The 25,661-nt window shown below is 36.6% G+C and overlaps 1 long non-coding RNA gene across 1 annotated transcript; it reads right to left on the minus strand.

Annotated features, from left to right (window-relative positions):
- Window positions 1–2,823: 2,823 nt before the first annotated feature.
- On the minus strand, window positions 2,824–8,920 carry LOC143413542 (uncharacterized). The gene is made up of 4 exons (XR_013094143.1): window positions 8,888–8,920; window positions 7,728–7,754; window positions 5,463–5,493; window positions 2,824–3,921 (listed from the first exon to the last, which is right to left on the minus strand). It is a non-coding gene; the product is annotated as an uncharacterized LOC143413542 (long non-coding RNA).
- Window positions 8,921–25,661: the final 16,741 nt, after the last annotated feature.

The following is a 25,661-nucleotide window of genomic DNA, read 5'->3' on the forward strand; positions in this document are numbered from 1 at the left end:
CATCACACACATGAACATATTTACCAGTTAGACACTGATGAGCTACAGTCTGGTGTTTTGAGTAATTTTGTCTTTTGCAGATTTTCACCTGATTAGGAAAAGAAGCTTTTAGACAAACAGTACAAACATAAGATGGTGCTGACTTAATGTTTGATCTGAAACGAGATATGGCCTCATTCATTAAAGTGTTCTCTGGATGACTCTGTAAAGTCTCAGCTGGTCGATGCATCTGGCGATATTTCCGTTTTATATTCATTGCACATCTGATATTATGCATCTGTCTGAAAGAAAAACTGTTCCAATATTTTACTCTCATTCGTTCTCTCATATTGTCCTTGTGTTGTTGCTGAAATTGTTTCTCTTCTCCATACCGCTTAGTCATGTAAAATCGTTTTTTCTTTTTAAATTCTTCGCTTTCTTTATATAGGTTATATACATATGACCTCATGTAAGCTTTATGTTTTTCTCTGAATCCAGCACAAGTTCTGTATATTCTTCTTATACGCTCCTTCTGCTTATCTCTGAATATGGGAGACTCTCTATATGTTCTTGTTACACGTTCCTTCTGCTTTTCTCTGAATATGGGAGACTCTCTATATGTTCTTGTTACACGTTCCTTCTGCTTATCTCTGAATATGGAAGACTCTCTATATTTTCTTGTTATACGTTCCTTCTGCTTATCTCTGAATATGGGAGACTCTCTATATTTTCTTGTTATACGTTCCTTCTGCTTATCTCTGAATATGGAAGACTCTCTATATTTTCTTGTTATACGTTCCTTCTGCTTATCTCTGAATATGGGAGACTCTCTATATGTTCTTGTTACACGTTCCTTCTGCTTATCTCTGAATAGGGGATTGTCTTTATATGTCCTTATGACACGTTCTCTTTTTCTATCTCTAATTTCAGCACTTTCTCTATACATCTTTCTCAAATGTTCTTTCTTTTTCTCCTTATAGGTAGCATTTAATTTATACAGTTCATTTCTGTACAGAATCCTTTTCTGTCTGTGATCAGGATCATCAGACTTCCGAGCTGAGTTTTTTTTCTTTGTCTTGAAGCTTTCATCAAACCTGTACATCTGCCTTTCTTTCGTCTTCTGATTTTCCTTTCTCTGTGGTAGCTTTTGTTGGGTCAATAATCTTCTCCTCATTTTTTGCCTTTCATGTTTACTATATTTCAGCAGTTTATCTGAGAGTTCCTCTGTTATCTTAGTTGAACTGGAGGCACTGTTTGAATCATTCTGAGGAATAGAATCTGGTGTTACCTGAGTTTCTCTCACAGAGGATGCAGAGGTTTCCTTTTCAAAATAATCAGAAGGATGATGGTTTTTTCTGGGAGCAGCTGTCTCATTTGAAGAAACAACTCTGGATGACATTACTTCACTGGTTAAATCTTTGGTCACAGGTTTCCGTGTCTGCTCAGTGTATATTTCAGAGTTTAATTCATGAACACGTTCATTTAAAGCTGGTGCTGGTGCACTTGTAGCTGTTTGTCTGTATTCGGTGGTTTGATTAGCATCTCTTTGGTCAGCAGCGTTTTCACTGTGAAACTCGATGGGCTGTAGCTCATAAGTGCAGCTTGGTGCGATGCTAAACATTCTGTACAAACGTTTGATCCTGTCAATCATGTCATTAAGACGTGTGAATTTCAACATAACTGCAGTTCCACCACTTACACTTAGCGACAATGGCATACCAGTAGACTTACGTGGGTGAGGGTCAAAATATGCATATTCACCTGAATTCAGCCTGCTAACAGCGATGACTGTTCCTCCCATGACTAGCAAAGCATAGCGAACGTCTGAAGCCAAACACTGTAATCCCTGTTCAAGGCTCGGAAAGTGATCTGTACCATCAAATGTGCCGTAATGAGCAAACTGAGACATGTCGACTTGATACTCGTGTGTGCGGCTGATGACCACTGAGGGAAGTTCATCGCAGGCTAGAAACACACTGTTCACAAACCTCAGTCTGGCATCTGAATAGACTGCATGGCCTTTGTCCAACACACGGTTTAGATCTGCTCTGGTAATAAATTCATCCTCATGTAAGAATGACAGGAAAACCAAGCTGTTAGCCATGCATTGCTGATTCCGGTACTTTCCATACCTAGGAGCGGCCTGGCTTCGGGAAGCACAGACGCTACTCACTCGTGGACTTTCACTGTTTGTAACCTGTACATGAGACTGTCCTGGAGCTTGTCCATCATGCTGTTTGTGTACAGTTAGCTGGGGTTCAGTCTGGATTACCTGCATAACTTCAGGCTCTGGGACAGACACTGAGGGAACACTTCTCTTTACCACATCTGCATAAGATACTTTGGCTGTCTCTCCATCATGCTGTTTGTGTACAGTTAGCTGGGGTTCAGTCTGGATTACCTGCATAACTTCAGACTCTGGGACAGACACTGAGGGAACACCTTTCTTTACCACATCTGCATAAGACACTGTGGCTGTCTGAACACTGCTCTGCACTTCTGTGCTGGGAAAAGCTGAAACAGACACCTTTACCTGCTCACTGCTCTGAGAAACATTCACCTGTTCTTTCTGCTTTTGCCATCTAAGCTTCTGGGACTGCGACCTTTGACCTTTTCTTGGCATTTTGCTGAAGTACAATCTGGAGCTTATATGTGGTTATACACAAATATAAACAAAACTGAACCTTGAAACACAGAAAAACGTACAACTCCTCAAGTTACTGTTAAATCTCAGAAATGTACTATTATACTGTAAAATGTTTTTATGAATATATGAATAGATGTTAAAAAGCTGATTTGTACTCCAAATTCAAAATAAAGGAAATTCAAAGTTCTCTGGAAACAATTTGGTCCGTTTTATTGTAGCTCTTAGAAACTGTATAATTTTACTTATATTTTTTTTAACCAGACTGGTAAATAATTACAACTTCTATAAAATGATATGCAGAATAAATCTCAACAATCAACAGGCTATAATAAAAGTCTTAGCTCTTAGGGGAGTTTATGTAAATCTTTCAGATATCTAAAATTGAAATCAAATATATGGAGCTGTGGTGGTGTGGTGATAAGATGACAGGTGATGAGGATTCTTCAGCTGGATTTTCTGCAGCAGTCAGGAAACAGGAAGTCTGGGTCCTCAGGTACTTCTCGATGACAATACTAACTGAATACTTACACTGAGTAACAAAATGGGTTTGTCCTTAAATAATAGTACTATAAACTTGCAGTCAAATGTTATAGCCAATGAAACAGACTAACAGACTGGATCTAATTTATTATTTATCTGAATGTATGTATTACAAAATAACCAGATTATCTTATTACAAGTAAACTTATAAAGAGGTGATATTTTATACAATTGATCAAAGTAAGCCAAACTAGAAGTGTTAATTCCAAAGTGTAATGCAAAATTAAAATGACAAATGTAGGGCTGTGTAAGTAGTTTCTACTATAAGTTCCACTGTACTGTAATTCTACTACTGTATATTCAACTTGTAATTTCCAGCAAAATGACTGAATGTGAGAGAGCTTAATGACAGGAAAGAAAGAGCAGTGAGAGCAGAGATCTCTCAGAATTCTGTAACAGATAGATCAAGTTCTGGTAACTTGGATTTCTGAAAATTGGATTCTGAAAGGATTCTCAAAACTTGGATTCTCAAATTAGATAGAGCAGTAGAGATAGAGGGATACAAGATGGAATGGCTTTCAAATTAGATAGAGCGGTAGAGATAGAGGGATACAAGATAGAATGGCTTTCAAATTAGATAGAGCAGTAGAGATAGAGGGATACAAGATAGAATGGCTTTCAAATTAGATAGAGCAGTAGAGATAGAGGGATACAAGATAGAATGGCTGTCAAATTAGATAGAGTTGGGAGAGTGATAGGATAGACAGAATTGCTTATAATGATAGAGAGAGAGAGGATCTTCTGCAGCAGGTCACCTGTAAGACACAAAAGGCCTGGAATTAGTCGTATTTCCAATATGCTTGGATTTACCATATTCTTCAGACTATATGGCACACCTAAAACCCTGTCATTTTCTCAAAAACATACAATGTGCCTAGTGTATCGATTCTGGTTATGCTTACTGACCTAGAACGGGATTTCTGTGGTACACAGCGCTCAAAATTCTGTCAAATATTTTAGTAATACTTTGGTAAGCTACAAAGCTGCGCTGCTTGATGTATTGTCAGAGCATTATGGCTACCATAGTCAGGACCCTCGTAGAGTAATTCGTACGGTGCTTCAACATAACATTATGGTGTGTGTACAAGGACCTGGCACGTGCTAAGAGACATGCTTATGAAGCAGATTTCAAACTGATCAACCCATGAAGAGTTTGATGGATTTGTAGATGAGGAATGAACTGAAAAAGTGAGTGTATTGGTCTGTATTTTATGTGTTACAACTGAACAGTGTTGAGAGTTGTTGTGAATGACTTGAATAAAGTTTGACTTATCTGACTGTTTGTTTGGCTTAATCTGCCTTAAAAACAGAATTGTTTATTGACGTTATGCCTTATAATTTCAAAAATACAGTACATGTAGGGCTTTAAATACTAAAGACTTCTACAGTAAATTATTGGAGTGAACAGAATGACAATGTTTAACAAATGATGGTGGAACTGTTATAAGGACATTTTTACGTTCTATTAAAACAATAAACTAAGTCTATAAACTCAAACCAAGACGTGCTGCTACAGTAACTTACTGTAAATATTATATGGTCCAAATAAACCCGCACACTGAGGTTACAGCAGAGTTTCAGGCCTCCTGCTTTAAATACTTTATATCCATTAAACTCAAAATTATTTATTGACTGGCCAAAAAGAACACAAACCTTCTCACATTTGCCTAAAAACATCTTGATGATCAGCAAGAGCTGTGAAATGATTTCACAACACTATTTTGGACCTTAATTAAGACAATTGAAATTCAAACAGCAGTCGCTTTCTAAAATATCGGATTTGTGCCGTTCACACTGTCATACCATGATACCATCACTGATACCAACATGACAAAAAAATCTGATTTGATGCGCTTTCGCCTGCAGTGTGAACTGCACTCAGGCCAGTCACTCAGGAAAAATACTTCTAGCGTTTTGACTTCATGCTAATTCATAAGTGGAATGAGAGAGACAATAAAAATCGATAGCTGTGGTGCTCTTAAGTGTTTAAGGTACCACCTATACTCACACTTAAATCCACAAACATAAGGAGAAATCAAACAACTGCATAAAGATGTCTCTGACATTTAACTATGTTTGGACTTGATAAGCCATCAAAAATTAAAATCAGACATTAATGGGCTATTAAACTTCATTGACATTTTCTGGGGCAGTCAGTGGTCCTGTGTGGGGGCTTTGCTGCTACAGATTCTAAATCCTGACTATTTGTCTTTGCCCATGAGTGAATGGCAAGATAACACAAATAGCCAAACTACTGTAAGTAAATTACTAAACATTACCATTACTGTCTACTTACCAGCAAAGGCAAAGCCAAAGAGCTGTTCACTCTGTGTAACAAAAGACAAAGAACAAAAATACAGGCTCAGACAACTCCAATCGGCATTAGACAACAACAACTCTCCTCTGTTTTCTTTTTCCGCACCCTAATAAAGATGATCATCTTCATAAAAGGTAATATGTAGTTTTATCCATTTGCAATAAGCCACACAAGTTTCTGAGTCATGTAATGCTCCAAAATTTAGGTTCAGTTACATAAGAGAGTAGAGATCGTAACCAATGATTTGCTTCACCTACTACTACACACTTTATCAAATGGTGATGTCACAATTTAAAAGTAGGCAACAATCACAAATGATAGCTTGTATGGAATGTTTGTAGGCTTTGACATTTGAGGTGGCCTGCATTCAAATTCTATTAACACAATAAAAAAAAAAAAACACTCTATAAACTTACACCAAGACGTGCTGCTACAGTAACTTACTGTAAATATTATATGGTCCAACAAAACCAACACACTGAGGTTAGAGCAGACAGTTTCAAGCCACTCTGTATGTATTTTGGCAAAATGAGAAATTTGGAGACAGCTAGTTTCTACACAGCAGTTTCTACATATTTCAGTCACATTTGGGGCATGTTTGATACACAGCAATAAGCACTACACTAAATCTATGATAAACTTATCATAGCTGATATTAAGGCCTAATTAGCAAAATTTAGTATGATGGTAATTTCTTTGTAGATCATTTCATGATAAAAAGAACAGAAGTGAGTGCTGTATCTGAGCTGTTGCATGTAAGATCTTTGCTGGACATTCCCACATTTCTTAAACAAACAAACATGACTTTCAGACAGTTCATCTTTTGTAAATTAAGCCAGGATTATTTTCAAAAAAACAGCCTTGATAAAAATATCAGGCCACTATAAAATGTCTTATGTTTATGTTTTCATCCCACCTATACTTTGCAAGTCATTATGACAAATTACAAAAAGCAGTTTTTAGGCAGTGATTTAAGGGAAGAAGCTTTTGAAATCCACAATGCCCTACCACCAGTGGTCTCAAACTCTGGTCCTTAAGGCCTGGTGTCCAGAAACTTTTCTATGTGTCCCTGTTGCAACACACCTGAATAACATTAGTAGGTCATTAGCAAAACTCTACAGAACCTGACTGCATGCTGAGGTGGTAATTCAGCCATTTGATTCATGTTATAGCAGCTCATGAGTGAATGAACATGATGCAATGAAAGTACTTTTAGAAGTACATTTTTCCAAACACTTAATTACTTAAATTTGAGTAGTCTTAGGGGATGCCACTTCAGCACACAGTCAAATTCTATACTCTCACTAATGACCTACAAATGTTATTCAGGTTTTTTGTAACAGGGACACGTGGAAAAGCTTCAGGACACCGGCCCTTGAAGAGTGGAGTTTGAGACCCCTGCCCTATGTGAATATTTAATCGTCCCTAAACTGCCAGTCGTGAGCTGCTCTAATGTGAAACAAACACATATAGTTCTGTAAAAGTTTACAAAGAGATTTCTAAGGATTTGGAGACCCCAGAAAACAAAAACCCTCCCAGATATTGTAGCTGAACAGGCAAAAACAAGTTGCCTAATAATATCTCGATGATAACCAACAGCTGTGCTGACGAACTGCACTAAACTGAATCATCTATAGTGAGAGAAAAACACCAGCATTAAAGTCAAACATGGTGCTGTTACTGTGATGTCCCAGAGTTCCTTTACTACTTCAGGACCATCAACTCATCAGGTCCTGGGCTTAAGTTTAATCACACTTAGGATCTGAAGCACACAAGCAAGTCCAATTGAATGAATGAAACAAAACACTTGGTATAAACTAATCAGTCTGGACTTTAATGAAATTAAGATACGTGGTATGACTTGAAAACCCTATATTGGGCCTTAATTACGACTTTTTTCTTTTCTTGCCTGCCCTGTTTGGATCTAATTAAGACAATTCTGAAATTGTAGTGGACCAAAATCAACCAGTGATGTAAACCAGTCATTACCAGTTACTGTAAATGCTTGATGGTAATTGTTGCTATCAGGGCATCCACAGCTGGGTATTAGAGACCAACATGTTTTTACATTAGACCAGGTTGTTCTGGTTCAAAAATGAAATCATCACTTTAAAACTGCTTTTTGTATTTATCCAGGTCATCCTTGTTAGATGATTTGAAATGTGAAAAAAGCATAAACAAAATAAATCTGCAAAGAAGAAAGACCTTTCTCAGCACTGTACCGCAGACAAAACCTTTACTTACCAGACTTGCGACAGTTAGATCAGTCTCCTAGAGAAAGGAAACAACACATCAGATCACTGTTTAATGACTTAGACTGTTAAACCTCTTCACACACAATCCAATTTACTGTGACATGAAATAACTAGTAAAATCCTCAATTTCTTCAAGCCTTTATGAACTCACTGTAGTCTGAAGAGGACAAACTTCAGTTACAGAGTCTGACATGGCGATAACATGTGTAATAAAGGCATGCATACTACAGAAGTGAAAAGAAGAGGCACCAATATTTGTTGGTACAGATTATGGCTTTTTAGCTCCATCATTTTCTATCACAAGTCAGTGCTTAATAAAGTGTGGAAAAACCACAACTGTTAGAATCAACGGAAAACCTCATCAGGTTTTAGTTCTGATCTGAATATGTAAATCCTAAAATACATGTAAATTTTGACATGTCATAGTAACAACAGTAGCACACCATTTTTGCAATTAAAATTTCTTAAAAATTATAATAAAAAGTCCTTCCATTGTACCTGTTTGCAGGAATCTTTTTGTATTTTGCAATATTTCCCTTTTGTATAAAATTTTCAAACACATTGTATCGAGCAAATTATTAAGAAACTAATTTAAACTTAGTGTACATAAATTACACACAGGCTTTAACATACACAACATTGCCTACTCACAACTCTGGTTCTCTTAGTCTTTTATTATTGCTTAAATGTTTAAATGCTTTTTTGTATTTATTCATATCATCCCTGTTAGATGATTTGAAACATGTGACAAAAAAGCATGAACAAAATAAATCTGCAAGGAAGAAAGACTTTTCCCAGCACTGTACCTCAGACAAAATGAACTCACTTTAGTCTAAAGAGGGCAAAATTTAATTGCAGAGTCTCAAATGGCCTTAACATGTGTAATAAAAACAATAATTACTACAGAAACGCTTTGATAAGCCTTTAAAATTAAAATTAGACATAAATGGCCTATTAAACTTCAGGGACATTTTTAGGGACACTCACAGGTCTAGTGGGGAGGCTTACTGCTTATAAAACCTAAATGTGTTTTTGCCCATGAGCAAATGGCAAGATATCACAAAAAGCCAAACTATTGTATGTAAATTGCTAAACATGTTACACAATCCCAGTTTCATATTGCTTCAGTTACAATCACTGTTTACTTACCAGCAAAGGCAAAACCAAGCTTCTATTTCACTCTGTGTAACAAAAGACAAAGAGCAAAAATACAGGATCAGAAAACTCAAATTAGCATCAATACTGCATCACTCTCTGTTGTCAAAAAGATTCACTAAACTTCTTTGTTTACTACAGCTGGAATACAAACAACAACTGTCCTCTGTTTTCTTTGGTCTACCTCTCAGTTAAGATTGCAAAACACTCATACATGAAAAACTGGACGATATATTTTTAAGGCTTTAATATTTGAGGTGGTCTGCATTCAAATTCTACTTCCTAAAATATTATTAACTGCACATAGTATCATAGTAAATATACTGTATTTTTAAAATAAATATCTATGTACCATACTAATAATAATATACTGCCATATTTTATTTATGTGAAGGTGGGCTGTTGTTTGTTTCATTAATTTTCCACAAAGTGAGAATTTAAACTGTGCAGCAGATTTAGGTTGGCACAAACAAGCCTTTGTTAAACAGTTCTTAAAAATTAAAGTCTTCTGTTTAGGAGTTCTTATTATTCTTGGGCTATGTCCACACGTACACAGGTACTTTTGAAAATGGAGATTTTTCTATGCGTTTGCGGTCACTGAAAACAGAGATTTCTAAAAACGCTTGCCAGGATATTTTTTGAAAACTCCATTTTTGCATTTATGTGTGGACATGGAAACGGAGAAAACGCAGCGCCTTTTTTGACGTCACACTGTGCGCCACGTTATTGTTTCGGTGAAATGCATTTCTACAATACTGTTACTGTTAATTGTTCTCTCTGCAGTGTTTAAATGCTTACACACACAGTTACTGTCCCTCCACACATATGACTCGGTTCTGCTTCTATGCCCCATCTTTGTTTGCCATTTCCCACCGAGGTTTCTAGACTTCTGATTGGCCAACATTTCTACACGGTTAGGAATATAGCGCCACCTGCTGCTTTGGCATGTTCCTAGCAGTGTTCTCCTTCATTTCTGCATTTATGTGTGGACGGGATCGTTTTTTAAAACGGAAACGGAAAATCTCCGTTTTCAAAAATACCCGTGTATGTGGGGACATAGCTATGATTAATCCTCAGTTCCCCCCCCCCCCCCCCCCCTCCTTTGTCTTAATTAACCCACAAGACCTGCACACACGCGACTCTTTTTCTCCCGTGTTCGGTCAGAGGCGGTAAAATGGCTCCTTTGATCTTGCCGACAGCTGACACTGAATCTAAGATGGCGGTTCGTTAAAAACTTTACAGCATAAAGAATGAGGCTGTTTTAACCAACTGATTTGTGAAGAGAACTAACTGCACCTTATGTAACAGACTGACAAACACACCAAATGTAATTAATAAAACAACACGATAACCGTGGTTCACAGTCAAATTTTCATTTCACACTGGGCTCAAAGGAGCGCTAGGCATTAGCATCGGGTTGTTAGCTCATCAAACACTCCTTTTACATACAAAAATGACAAAGTTTCACTAGGAAAAAGCAACCACTGTGTTACTCTAATATGAGTTATACCTCGGTTGGCTTTATAAATCACTAAAAGAACTCGTTAAATTGCACAAACAGAGTATAAACATTTAGGAGAGAAGAAGAGAAGCAGAGCAGCAGCACTCACCCAGAGCGGACTCAGCGAAGTGTGCGGAAAAGCGGATGTCCGGCAGTCAGGTAAAAGATGAGGCGTTCACAGTAGTAGGAAATTCCAGCATTACACACAATGGGCATTGTAAACATCAAAAATGTAGGTGATTTTAAATATTCTATACAATATTTATTTGCTAAAGAAAATACTCACAGAACTTTAATTCTATAAGTTGAATAAATATTATTAGAAGGCTCTACTCCTGAACACCAACACCAAAGAGCTGAGTTCACCAGACCTGAAAAAAAAAACCCAACCAGTCCAGGACAGTCAGTCTGCAAAGATGTTTTAAAGACAAATATATACACACACACATATACATATACATATATATATATATATACATATATACATATATACATACATACATCTTTTTACACACGCAGCATATGGAACGCCAGGACTGCCATAATGAATTAATTAAATACACCATTAAATAATTAATTAAATGTGGCAATAATTAATTAAAATTGGAATTAATTAATTAAATAAATAGTTATGACACATGTAATTAATTAATTATTGACACATTTAATTAATTATTTATGTATTTCACATTTTAATTAATTATTGACACATGTAATTAATTAATTATTGACACATTTAATTAATTATTTATGTATTTCACATTTTAATTAATTATTTAATGATATATTTATTTATTTCATTTTGGCAGTCCTGACGCCTGGCTCTCGTCATGAAATAATTTTATCTGTCAGCCTCACCCATCAAACTCAGGGGGCGGGGTTAACGCTGCCCATGCAGCTTCTCTAACATTTGATTGGTTGCCGTGCAAAGTAAGTCAAAACAGGTCGATCCTAGAAAATCGATTGCTTGTGTAGACTTGGGGCAGCCAGTTATCCCAGAATGCAGATCAAATCACAAGCAGCAATGGTGGTGGTGTAGTTTTAAAATACCCCGTTTTTCTGTCACCAGCTACACTTTTAACAGTGTTTTAGCCGCGAATGTCGCGACGTATGTCTGGTCAGGTTGTCAACATAGAACATGTTTGCAAAAGTGCTCAGATGTTTTCAGAGATTTCACTAGCTCTGCTAACAGTTAGCATGCAGAGTGCACCGAAGGGGTTACGTTAACCGGTTTGTTTACATATTCCACTCTCCGTGTTCCACATGTTGCATTCGCAGATTCTCATTTTCACCGAACGATCGTCTCTTTCCGCCTGGTTTTGTGTCTCTGTGCTTCTGTAACATAAAGAACGAGCTGACATTTTTCTCACGAAACCAGCGATCAGCTCAACAGACCCTCAGTTTACCTGCATGCATCCTCCTCCTCATCTGTCAGCTGTTTAACACCTGCTGCTAATTCAAGAAACACGCCTACGTTACCTGGTGATAGTCACAGTTTAACTGGGCAGCCGGTGCTCGATATAACGCAATGTCAGCGCATTTTTCTGCACAAGATAAGGAAATATAGTATTTTCCCCGAGCGCAGAGCTGCTGGAGCTCGTTTCCTTACAGAGCACTTTATAGGCGAACAGCTTTATCAGCGGCTGATGTCCAATCACCGGCACACAGCTTTCAAACCTCAGCTGAGTTTTAGCTCTCAGTGGTTAAACGCTGGACTTCATTCACTCAGGTTCTGTCTGTCGGGTCACGTTTACTTCGCTGTTTTATTTACAACTGAGCAAATCGGTTTGGCTGAGGTTAAAGTTACGTTTCATAACTGCATAGTTTCACAGACGTTTAATGGTTCACTGGCACATGTGTTAGACTGAACTATCATCTAAATATCATCTGTTTTTTAATAGTTATTCAACTGTATTCTAAGCACCAGCTGTCTGTTAGAATGTGATTTTTTTTCTCTCTCTGTTGGCAGAGGTATAAAAATGCGCAGGAAAATCTGACATGCATGGCAAACTTCACCGACGATATTTAGGGAGGAATAAACACACATCAAACATAAATGAACCATTTGTCTGTCTCCATAATTGAGAGCATTTTCTCTTCTTATGTCAACACTCTCTCTCTTTTTTTTTTCTTTTTTTTTTGCTTTTTCGGTCATGTTATGTTTACCTGTCAAAGGCTTGTTACAAACTATGAAACACATTGTGCAGACTTCTGGATGTTAGAAGAAAACTAATACTGCTCATGAATGAGACTAAAGGCAGGAAGGTGTCCTTTAAAACTAAACATGTTAATAGGACCTCCCTGTTTATATCATAGTTTATGATATAGCACGTGTATTTCAGTAATAGCCTGCTGAGGCCACTATACGTGCTGGCCTCATATCAAATGTGAAGGCAGACTGAGTCTATGTTTGACGTTTTTTATATCTAATCTTCCTTTTCAAACATTTAAACAGCAGCGAGTCTGCAGCTGAGGGAATACAAACTCAAATTGTCGGAACAGGTTTGCTCGTTTCTTGGATTCATTTGGTGATTTATTAAATGTATAACTGTTATTCTAATCTGCTGCTGAGTCTCTTACACTTTTCTTTATGCTGTATATTTTCACGTCTCTGGAATAGTTGGCAGTTAGATAGTCAGCTGGGAAACTTTGTGTTAACTCATGGAGCTGAGGATATCGTGGATATGCTGACCTCGCTGCGTGGTGTACAGAGCGAGGTCAGCATGATTAATATTCACAATAAAAATATTAGCCGAACATCATGAAGTCTGTATGTGTTTCATAGTGTCGAACAACCTTTGTACAGTTAAAGCCAGCAGTTACTACATGACGGAAACACCAACGTTATCTCTTTTATGTGTTTATACACAGGTCACGCTGATTACTGAACAAAAACCCAAAGATCAGATGTTAAACAGATTTATTTGCTCTCTCTCCTCCTTAAACATGTTTTTAATGTTAGTTATAATTCAGAATTGGCGACTGAAACACGTAGGACACATAAGAACATCAGGAAATAAAACATCGATAAATATAACCTCAGTAAAAGAAGTCAGCGGGGGTTACTACAGCTGTGTACCGGGGCCTGCGCTTTGTCGGTGGGATTGCTTGCGAGGCGAGCGGGTCTATCCCACGCTTTGCCGTGAGACTGGGCAGATATCTCCGAAATCATCGAAGCACTTTTGCAAAGAGGCTGTATCTTGACAAACCGACCAGACACATGAAGATTAAACCACTACATTCTCGGCTAAAAAAATATTAAAACGGTATTTGGTGACACACAAACAGGGTTTTTCAAAGCTCAGTTCTGTTAGCTTCCACATGCCGGTTGTTGTGTGCTAGAAACAATGGCCACCAGGCCAAAGCAATGGTTTTGACTCGATCAGCGTTAACCCCGCCCCCTGAGTTTGATGGGTGAGGCTGACAGATAAAATTATTTCATGATGAGAGCCAGGCGTCAGGACTGCCAAAATGAAATAAATAAATATATCATTAAATAATTAATGAAATGTGTCAATAATTAATTAAAATGTGAAATACATAAATAATTAATTAAATGTGTCAATAATTAATTAATTAAATGTGTCAATAATTAATTAAAATGTGAAATACATAAATAATTAATTAAATGTGTCAATAATTAATTAATTACATGTGTCATAACTATTTATTTAATTAATTAATTCCAATTTTAATTAATTATTGCCACATTTAATTAATTATTTAATGGTGTATTTAATTAATTCATTATGGCAGTCCTGGCGTTCCATAGAAGCACAGAGAGGCACAGGATTATTGCAGCCTATTTCTCATAGTGAGGACTCCCCTCAAACAAATGACCATAATTTCCAAACCGTAGGGGCTAGAGCGGTCATTCTTACACCGTTTTGTTCAGAAGAGATGGGGGAATCTTCCAGTGTTAGCAATTTATCATTAAAATGTGAAATTTTAGAGATATATGACATGGATGACTTGTTGACTTAGAAGCCACGAATTCCCCAATATGCAAATTGGAATGCCTGAGGCCACATATATGATTGGCTGCCTGGGAAGCCGTGCAGGCCCTGATTTGTGGATTTGAATTCCTCAGCCCTCAGATATGATTGGCTGGCTTAGAAGCCATGAAGTCCCCAATATGCAAATTTGAATGCCTCAGGACACATATATGATTGGCTGGGAAACCGTGCAGACCCTGATTTGAAAATTTGAATGTCTAAGTCCTCACAGAGGATTGGCTGCCTGGGGACCTGGCAGAAATATATAGAAATACTATAATTAAGCATAATTACTCCTTTTAGTACAAATACTATGTTTTATCACAAATACTATAAAAAGCAGAAATACTATAATTTAGCAGAAATACTATATTAAGCACAAATCCTATAAAAAGCAGAAATACTATATAATGCAAAAATCCTATAAAAAGCAAAAATAGTATGATTAAGCATAAATACTACATTTAGTAGAAATACTATATTTTAGCACAAACCCTATAAAAAGCAGAAATACTGTACTATGATTTGGTAGAAAAAACTATAATTAATCAGAAATACTATATTTGGCAGAAATACTGTATTTGGCACAAATCTTATAAAATAGCAGAAATAGTATGATTTAGCACAATAGTAATAACTTAAACAGAAAAATTGGAAAAGCAAAATGGACAGCTGAAAAAATGATGAACATGCTGAAGGTCCCTCAACTATACTTGTTAAATGAAAAAAATCAGCAAAAAAATCTATAACAGCCACACAATCACAAATATGTACACATAAGAAAACACACATGCACAGAGAGACACACACACAAGATCCAATTCAGTCAACCAGTCTAAATATATTGAATTTGAATCTTAGAATGAGATCATCCCATTAAAAGCCTTTCTCTCTCTCTCTCTCTCTCTCTGTCACACACACACACACACACACACACACACACACACACACACACACACTCACATACACACAGGGAGAGAGAAGTGAGTTTCTAGGTCAGCCTGGGAGCTGCTGAATTTGAATCCACCAATCAGAGAGCCTGTGCACTCTTTCCCTCCAAAACATGTGCCTCTTTTTACACACGCAGCACAGAGAGGCACAGGATCATTGCAGTCTATTTCTCATAATGACGACTCCCCTCAAACAAATGACCATAATTTCCTAACCGTAGGAGCTAGAACGGTCATTCTTACACCGTTTTGTTCAGAAGAGATGGGGGAATCTTCAAGTGTTGACAATTTATCATTAAAATATGAATTTTTAGAGATATATGACACGGATGACTTGTTGACTTAGAAGCCACGAATTCCCCAATATGCAAATTTGAATACCTGGAGCCCACATACATGATTGGCTGGCTGGGAAGCTGTGCAGGCCCTGATTTGTGGATTTGAATTCCTCAGCCCTCAGATATGATTGGCTGGCTTAGAAGCCATGAAGGCCCCAATATGCAAATTTGAATGCCTCAGGACACATATATGATTGGCTGGGAAACCGTGCAGGACCTGATTTGAAAATTTGAATGTCTAAGTCCTCACAGAGGATTGGCTGCCTGGGGACTTGGCAGAAATATATAGAAATAGTATGATTAAGCATAAATACCACATTTAGTAGAAATACTATGTTTTAGCACAAATACTATAAAAAGCAGAAATACTATAATTTAGCAGAAATACTATATTAAGCACAAACCCTATAAAAAGCAAAAATAGTATGATTAAGCATAAATACTACATTTAGTAGAAATACTATGTTTTAGCACAAATCCTATAAAAAGAGGAAAAATGTACTATGATTTAGTAGAAAAACTATAATTAATCAGAAATACTATATTTGGCAGAAATACTATATTTTGCACAAATCTTATGAAATAGCAGAAACAGTATGATTTAGCACAATAGTAATAACTTAAACAGAAAAACTGGAAAAGCAAAATGGACAGCTGAAAAAATGCTGAACATGCTGAGGGTCCCTCAAATATACTTGTTAAATGAAAAAAATTAGCAAAAAAATCTATAACAGCCACACAATCACAAATATGTACACATAAGGAAACACACATGCACAGAGAGACACACTACCAAGATCAAATTCAGTCACCCAGTCTAAATATATTAAATTAGAATCTTAGAATGAGATCATCCCATTAAAAGGCTTTTTCTCTCTCTCTCTCTCTCTCTCTCTCTCTGTCACACACAGACACACACACACACACAGACACACACACACACAGGGAGAGAGAAGTAAGTTTCTAGGTCAGCCTGGGAGCTGCTGAATTTGAATCCACCAATCAGAGTGCCTGTTTACGTTTTCCCGCCAAAAGAGGTGCACCTTTTTACACAGGCAGGCACAGAGAGGCACAGGATTATTGCAGCCTACTTCTCATAGTGACGACTCCCCTCAAACAAATGACAATAATTTCCTAACCGTAGGGGCTAGAGCGGTCATTCTTACACCGTTTTGTTCAGAAGAGATGGGGGAATCTTCCAGTGTTAACAATTTATCATTAAAATATGAATTATTAAAGATATTTGACTTGTATTGCAGCATAACTGAGTAGAGCGAAGCAAAAACTGCCTTGACTTGCCCTCAAACAATGGTTTGTAACTTGAAATCTGTTTGGAGTATCGATATCATTCTTTCACCGTAAGAGACAGCAGGTGTTGGTGAACAATCATGGAAATTTTCAGGTCGCTGTGGAAATCCAACAAAAAGTTATGACGAGAGAAAAAAGTGGTTCATTTCCAGACTTTGAAATCTGAAGAAATCTGAGCGAAGGACGAATTTCCTACCCTCAAACAAGTCCAACTCATTTCAGAACGGTAATAGGTGAGAAAGAAATTCTTGAATTGTGAGCGTCAGGAGTGTCTGAAGATATACCGGGACAAGCCTCATGTCTTAACTTTGCTTCGTTAAGGAGATATGACGATTCGAATATGCCTCTCATTACAGAAATCCAGCGGTGATTTTGAACAAGCTCTCCATTGACTTTATATGGACAGTTTTCTGACCTTGTGTTAGTCTGAGGAGATTTGCGAAAGTTCTATGAATACCACAACAATGATAGTGACATTTTCTGAAAGCCAGCAAAAATGCCTACGTTTTGATGTATAATTTGTGGAAGTTGAGTGAAAATTGAGCAAGTAGCAGGAAGTTGTTCGGACATGAAGAGAAGACTGCAAAAGCTTCAGTGACACACTGGAAGCCAAGAGCATAGCAACCATAACAACGCATGTATTTTGTGAAAAATCACAATTTTGCAACTCAAAACTTTAAGAGGCATAAAAGTAAAACAGTAAAAGATTTGAAAAAGCTGAATCATACCTGAATAGCCCAATAATTTGTGAACATTTTAAAGTTTAAATGGTTGTTCTAGGTGAAAGTATGAGGAAGTAGTTAAGTTTCAAAAACAAGCAAAATTTAGCAGAATTTTGGAAGATTTCCATTCATTTCAATGGGACAAATTAAAGGAAAAAAGTGGAATATTTTAAAAAGTATAATAGTTAAAAATAGCAAAAATCATAGCAGAAATGAGCAAAAATAGCAGAATAGTTTAAAATTTGAACGGTGAAAATCGGCTGAAAATTGTGGAAGTAGTTTAACAGCGAAAAGTGTACGGAAACACCCAGAATAATAATAATAATAATAATAATAAAGAATAAAGAGAAACAGGAACTCTATAGTGTGGATGCTTAAAGCATCCACACAACTAGAAAAATTTGCATTTCCTGCGAAAATGCAGTGTGGATGCTTAAAGCTGAAGCTGTATGCAAAAAGTAGCTGAAAAAGCTGAAAAGTTGCAGAAATTGTAAAAACTTTGCAGAAGCAAAAGAAGTTTGCTAAAATGGAATAACTTAGCAGAACTGCAATATCTTAGAGGAAACATAATACTTGGCAGAAATACAATAGCATAGCAGAATTTAGCAGAAATATTGTAACTTACCAGAAACATGATAACTTCTCAAAAATACAAGAATTTAGGAGAAATAGTATAAGATAACAGAAAGAATATATTTAGCCAAAAATACTTAAACATTACAGAAACACTATGATTTAGAAAAATAGTACAACAGAGCAGAAATATTGTGATTTACCAGAGACACTGTGATGAACTATGAATATTGTAATTTTAAATTGAGACTATGTTTTAGCACAAATATTATAATTTGGCAGAAATACTATAATTTAGCAGAAATACTATATTAAGCACAAATCCTATAAAAAGCAGAAATGGTATGATTAAGCACAAATACTACATTTAGTAGAAATACTTTGTTTTAGCACAAATCCCATAAAAAGCAGAAATACTGTACTATGATTTAGTAGAAAAACTATAATTAATCAGAAATACTAAATTTAGCAGAAATACTATATTAAGCACAAATACTATGAAAAGCAGAAATAGTATGATTAAGCATAAATACTACATTTAGCAGAAATACTATATTAAGCACAAATCCTATAAAAGCAGAAATAGTATATTAAGCACAAATCTTATAAAATAGCAGAAATAGTATGATTTAGCATAATAGTAATAAGTTAAACAGAAAAATTGGAAAAGCAAAATGGACAGCTGAAAAAATGCTGAACATGCTGAGGGTCCCTCAAATATACTTGTTAAATGACAAAAATCTGCAAAAAAATTTATTACAGCCACACAATCACAAATATGTACACATGAGGAAACACACATGCACAGAGAGACCCACACACAAGATCCAATTCAGTCAACCAGTCTAAATATATTGAATTTAAATCTTAGAATGAGATCATCCCATTAAAAGCCTTTCTCTCTCTCTCTCTCTCTCTCTCTCTGTCACACACACACACACACACACACACACACACACACACACACAGGGAGAGAGAAGTAAGTTTCTAGGTCAGCCTGGGAGCTGGTGAATTTGAATCCACCAATCAGAGAGGCTGTGCACTTTTCCCCACCAAAACAGGTGCATCTGTTTACACACGCAGCAGCACAGAGAGACACAGGATTTTTGCAGTCTATTTCTCATAGTGACGACTCCCCTCAAACAAATGACCGTAATTTCCTAACCGTAGGGGCTAGAACGGTCATTCTTACACCGTTTTGTTCAGAAGAGATGGGGGAATCTTCAAGTGTTGACAATTTAATATTAAAATATGAATTTTTAGAGATATATGACATGGATGACTTGTTGACTTAGAAGCCACGAATTCCCCAATATGCAAATTTGAATGCCTGAGACCACATATGTGATTGGCTGGCTGGGAAGCCGTGCAGGCCCTGATTTGTGGATTTGAATTCCTCAGCCCTCAGATATGATTGGCTGGCTTAGAAGCCACGAAGGCCCCAATATGCAAATTTGAATGCCTCAGGACACTTATTTGATTGGCTGGGAAACTGTGCAGGCCCTGATTTGAAAATTTGAATGTCTCAGTCCTCACAGAGGATTGGCTGCCTGGGGACCTGGCAGAAATATATAGAAATACTATTATTAAGCATAAATACTACATTTAGTAGAAATACTATGTTTTAGCACAAATATTATAAAAAGAAGAAAAACTATAATTTAGTAGAAATACTATATTAAGCACAAATCCTATAAAAAGCAGAAATACTATAATTTAGCAGAAATACTATGTTAGGCACAAATCCTATAAAAAGCAGAAATACTATAATTTAGCAGAAATACTATATTAGGCATAAATCCTATGAAAAGCAGAAATAGTATGATTTAGCAGAAATACTGTATTTAGCACAAGTACCGAAAAGTACCAGAAATACTATGATTTAGCAGAATAGTAATAACTTATTGAAACACAAATGCACAGAGGGACACACAAACACAGGCTCTAATCCAGTCAACCAGTCTACCTATATTCAATTTAAATCCTACAATGACATGCTGCCAAATAAGGGCAGGGTCCTCTCTCTCCCACTAAACACACACACACACACACACACACACACACACACACACACACACACACACACACACACACACACACAGAGGGAGAGAGCTGCCGAATTTAAATCCACCAATCAGAGTGGCTGTTTACGTTTTCCCGCCAAAACAGGTGCATCTTTTTACACACGCAGCAGCACAGAGAGGCACAGGATTATTGCAGCCTATTTCTCATAGTGAGGACTCCTCTCAAACAAATGACCATAATTTCCTAACCGTAGGGGCTAGAGCGGTCATTCTTACACTGTTTTGTTCAGAAGAGATGGGGGAATCTTCCAGTGTTAACAATTTATCATTAAAATGTGAATTTTTAGAGATATATGACATGGATGACTTGTTGACTTAGAAGCAACGAATTCCCCAATATGCAAATATGAATGCCTGAGACCACATATATGATTGGCTGGCTGGGAAGCCGTGCAGGCCCTGATTTGTGGATTTGAATTCCTCAGCCCTCAGATATGATTGGCTGGCTTAGAAGCCACGAAGGCCCCAATATGCAAATTTGAATGCCTCAGGACACTTATTTGATTGGCTGGGAAACTGTGCAGGCCCTGATTTGAAAATTTGAATGTCTCAGTCCTCACAGAGGATTGGCTGCCTGGGGACCTGGCAGAAATATATAGAAATACTATTATTAAGCATAAATACTACATTTAGTAGAAATACTATGTTTTAGCACAAATATTATAAAAAGAAGAAAAACTATAATTTAGTAGAAATACTATATTAAGCACAAATCCTATAAAAAGCAGAAATACTATAATTTAGCAGAAATACTATGTTAGGCACAAATCCTATAAAAAGCAGAAATACTATAATTTAGCAGAAATACTATATTAGGCATAAATCCTATGAAAAGCAGAAATAGTATGATTTAGCAGAAATACTGTATTTAGCACAAGTACCGAAAAGTACCAGAAATACTATGATTTAGCAGAATAGTAATAACTTATTGAAACACAAATGCACAGAGGGACACACAAACACAGGCTCTAATCCAGTCAACCAGTCTACCTATATTCAATTTAAATCCTACAATGACATGCTGCCAAATAAGGGCAGGGTCCTCTCTCTCCCACTAAACACACACACACACACACACACACACACACACACACACACACACACACACACACACACACACACAGAGGGAGAGAGCTGCCGAATTTAAATCCACCAATCAGAGTGGCTGTTTACGTTTTCCCGCCAAAACAGGTGCATCTTTTTACACACGCAGCAGCACAGAGAGGCACAGGATTATTGCAGCCTATTTCTCATAGTGAGGACTCCTCTCAAACAAATGACCATAATTTCCTAACCGTAGGGGCTAGAGCGGTCATTCTTACACTGTTTTGTTCAGAAGAGATGGGGGAATCTTCCAGTGTTAACAATTTATCATTAAAATGTGAATTTTTAGAGATATATGACATGGATGACTTGTTGACTTAGAAGCCACGAATTCCCCAATATGCAAATATGAATGCCTGAGACCACATATATGATTGGCTGGCTGGGAAGCCGTGCAGGCCCTGATTTGTGGATTTGAATTCCTCAGCACTCAGATATGATTGGCTGGCTTAGAAGCCATGAAGGCCCCAATATGCAAATTTGAATGCCTCAGGACACATATATGATTGGCTGGGAAGCCGTGCAGGCCCTGATTTGAAAATTTGAATTTCTCAGTCCTCACAGAGGATTGGCTGCCTGGGGACCTGGCAGAAATATATAGAAATACTATGATTAAGCATAAATACTACATTTAGTAGAAATACTATGTTTTAGCACAAATACTATAAAAAGCAGAAATACTATAATTTAGCAGAAATACTATATTAAGCACAAATCCTATAAAAAGCAGAAATAGGATGATTAAGCATAAACACTACATTTAGTAGAAATACTATGTTTTAGCACAAATAGTATAAAAAGCAGAAATATTGTAATTTAGCAGAAATACTATATTAGGCACAAATCTTATAAAATAGCAGAAATAGTATTATTTAGCACAATAGTAATAAGTTAAACAGAAAAATTGGAAAAGCAAAATGGACAGCTGAAAAAATGCTGAACATGCTGAGGGTCCCTCAAATATACTTGTTAAATGAAAAAATCAGCAAAAAAATGCACAGGGAGAGAGAAGTAAGTTTCTAGGTCAGCCTGGGAGCTGCTGAATTTGAATCCACCAATCAGAGAGCCTGTGTACTTTTTCCCGCCAAAACATGTGCCTCTTTTTACACACGCAGCACAGAGAGGCACAGGATTATTGCAGCCTATTTCTCATAGTGAGGACTCCCTCAAACAAATGACCATAATTTCCAAACCGTAGGGGCTAGAGCGGTCATTCTTACACCGTTTTGTTCAGAAGAGATGGGGGAATCTTCCAGTGTTTACAATTTATCATTAAAATATGAATTATTAAAGATATTTGACTTGTAATGCACCATAACTGAGTAGAGCGAAGCAAAAACTGCCTTGACTTGCCCTCAAACAACGCTTTCTAACTCGAAATCTATTTGGAGTATCGATATCATTCTTTCACCGTAAGAGACAGCAGGCTTTGGTGAACAATCATGGAAATTTTCAGGTCTCTGTGGAAATCCAACAAAAAGTTATGACAAGAGAAAAAAGTGGTTCATTTCCACAGTTTGAAATCTGAAGAAATCTGAGCAAAGGACGAATTTCCTACCCTCAAACAAGTCCAACTCATTTCAGAACGGTAATAGGTGAGAAAGAAATTCTTGAATTGTGAGCGTCAGGGGTGTCTGAAGATATTCGGGGACAAGCCTCATGTCTTAACTTTGCTTCGTTAAGGAGATATGACGATTCGAATATGCCTCTCATTACAGAAATCCAGCGGTGATTTTGAACAAGCTCTCCATTCACTTTATATGGAGAGTTTTCTGACCTTGTGTTAGTCTGAGGAGATTTGCAAAAATTCTATAAATCCCACAACAATGATGGTGACATTTTCTGAAAGCCAGCAAAAATACCTACGTTTTGATGTATAATTTGTGGAAGTTGAGTGAAAATTGAGCAAGTAGCAGGAAGTTGTTCGGACATGAAGTGAAAATTGCAAAACCTTCAGTGGCACACTGGAAGCCAAGAGCATAGCAACCATAACAACACATGTATTTTGTGAAAAATCACAATTTTGCAACTCAAAACTTTAAGAGGCATAAAAGTAAAACAGTAAAAGATTTGAAAAAGCTGAATCATACCTGAATAGCCCAATAATTTGTGAACATTTTAAAGTTTGAATGGTTGTTCTAGGTGAAAATATGAGGAAGTAGTTAAGTTTCAAAAACAAGCAAATTTTAGCAGAATTGCTGAAGTTTCCCATTCATTTCAATGGGACAAATTAAAGGAAAAAAGTGGAATATTTTAAAAAGTATAATAGTTAAAAATAGCAAAAATCATAGCAGGAATTAGCAAAAATAGCTGAATAGTTTAAAATTTGAACGGTGAAAATCGGCTGAAAATTGTGGAAGTAGTTTAACGGCGAAAAGTGTACGGAAACACCCGGAATAATAATAATAAAGAATAAAGAGAAACAGGAACTCAATAGTGTGGATGCTTAAAGCATCCACACAACTAGAAAAATTTGCATTTCCTGCGAAAATGCAGTGTGGATGCTTAAAGCTGAAGCTGTATGCAAAAAGTAGCTGAAAAAGCTGAAAAGTTGCAGAAATTGTAAAAACTTTGCAGAAGCAAAAGAAGTTTGCTAAAATGGAATAACTTAGCAGAACTGCAATATCTTAGAGGAAACATAATACTTGGCAGAAATATTGTAACTTACCAGAAACATGATAACTTCTCAAAAATACAAGAATTTAGGAGAAATAGTATAAGATAACAGAAAGAATATATTTAGCCAAAAATACTTAAACATTACAGAAACACTATGATTTAGAAAAATAGTACAACAGAGCAGAAATATTGTGATTTACCAGAGACACTGTGATGAACTATGAATATTGTAATTTTAAATTAAGACTATGTTTTAGCACAAATATTATAATTTGGCAGAAATACTATAATTTAGCAGAAATACTATATTAAGCACAAATCCTATAAAAAGCAGAAATGGTATGATTAAGCACAAATACTACATTTAGTAGAAATACTTTGTTTTAGCACAAATCCCATAAAAAGCAGAAATACTGTACTATGATTTAGTAGAAAAACTATAATTAATCAGAAATACTAAATTTAGCAGAAATACTATATTAAGCACAAATACTATGAAAAGCAGAAATAGTATGATTAAGCATAAATACTACATTTAGCAGAAATACTATATTAAGCACAAATCCTATAAAAGCAGAAATAGTATATTAAGCACAAATCTTATAAAATAGCAGAAACAGTATGATTTAGCACAATAGTAATAACTTAAACAGAAAAACTGGAAAAGCAAAATGGACAGCTGAAAAAATGCTGAACATGCTGAGGGTCCCTCAAATATACTTGTTAAATGACAAAAAGCTGCAAAAAAATTTATTACAGCCACACAATCACAAATATGTACACATGAGGAAACACACATGCACAGAGAGACCCACACACAAGATCCAATTCAGTCAACCAGTCTAAATATATTGAATTTAAATCTTAGAATGAGATCATCCCATTAAAAGCCTTTCTCTCTCTCTCTCTCTCTCTCTCTCTCTCTCTCTCTCTCTCTCTCTATCTCTCTGTCACACACACACACACACACACACACACACACACACACACACACACACACACACACACACACAGGGAGAGAGAAGTAAGTTTCTAGGTCAGCCTGGGAGCTGGTGAATTTGAATCCACCAATCAGAGAGGCTGTGCACTTTTCCCCACCAAAACAGGTGCATCTTTTTACACACGCAGCAGCACAGAGAGGCACAGGATTATTGCAGCCTATTTCTCATAGTGAGGACTCCCCTCAAACAAATGACCATAATTTCCTAACCGTAGGGGCTAGAGCGGTCATTCTTACACTGTTTTGTTCAGAAGAGATGGGGGAATCTTCCAGTGTTAACAATTTATCATTAAAATGTGAATTTTTAGAGATATATGACATGGATGACTTGTTGACTTAGAAGCCACGAATTCCCCAATATGCAAATATGAATGCCTGAGACCACATATATGATTGGCTGGCTGGGAAGCCGTGCAGGCCCTGATTTGTGGATTTGAATTCCTCAGCCCTCAGATATGATTGGCTGGCTTAGAAGCCATGAAGGCCCCAATATGCAAATTTGAATGCCTCAGGACACATATATGATTGGCTGGGAAGCCGTGCAGGCCCTGATTTGAAAATTTGAATTTCTCTG

Source organism: Maylandia zebra, linkage group LG2 (genome assembly GCF_041146795.1).
Source record: "Maylandia zebra isolate NMK-2024a linkage group LG2, Mzebra_GT3a, whole genome shotgun sequence".
NCBI lineage: Eukaryota > Metazoa > Chordata > Actinopteri > Cichliformes > Cichlidae > Maylandia > Maylandia zebra.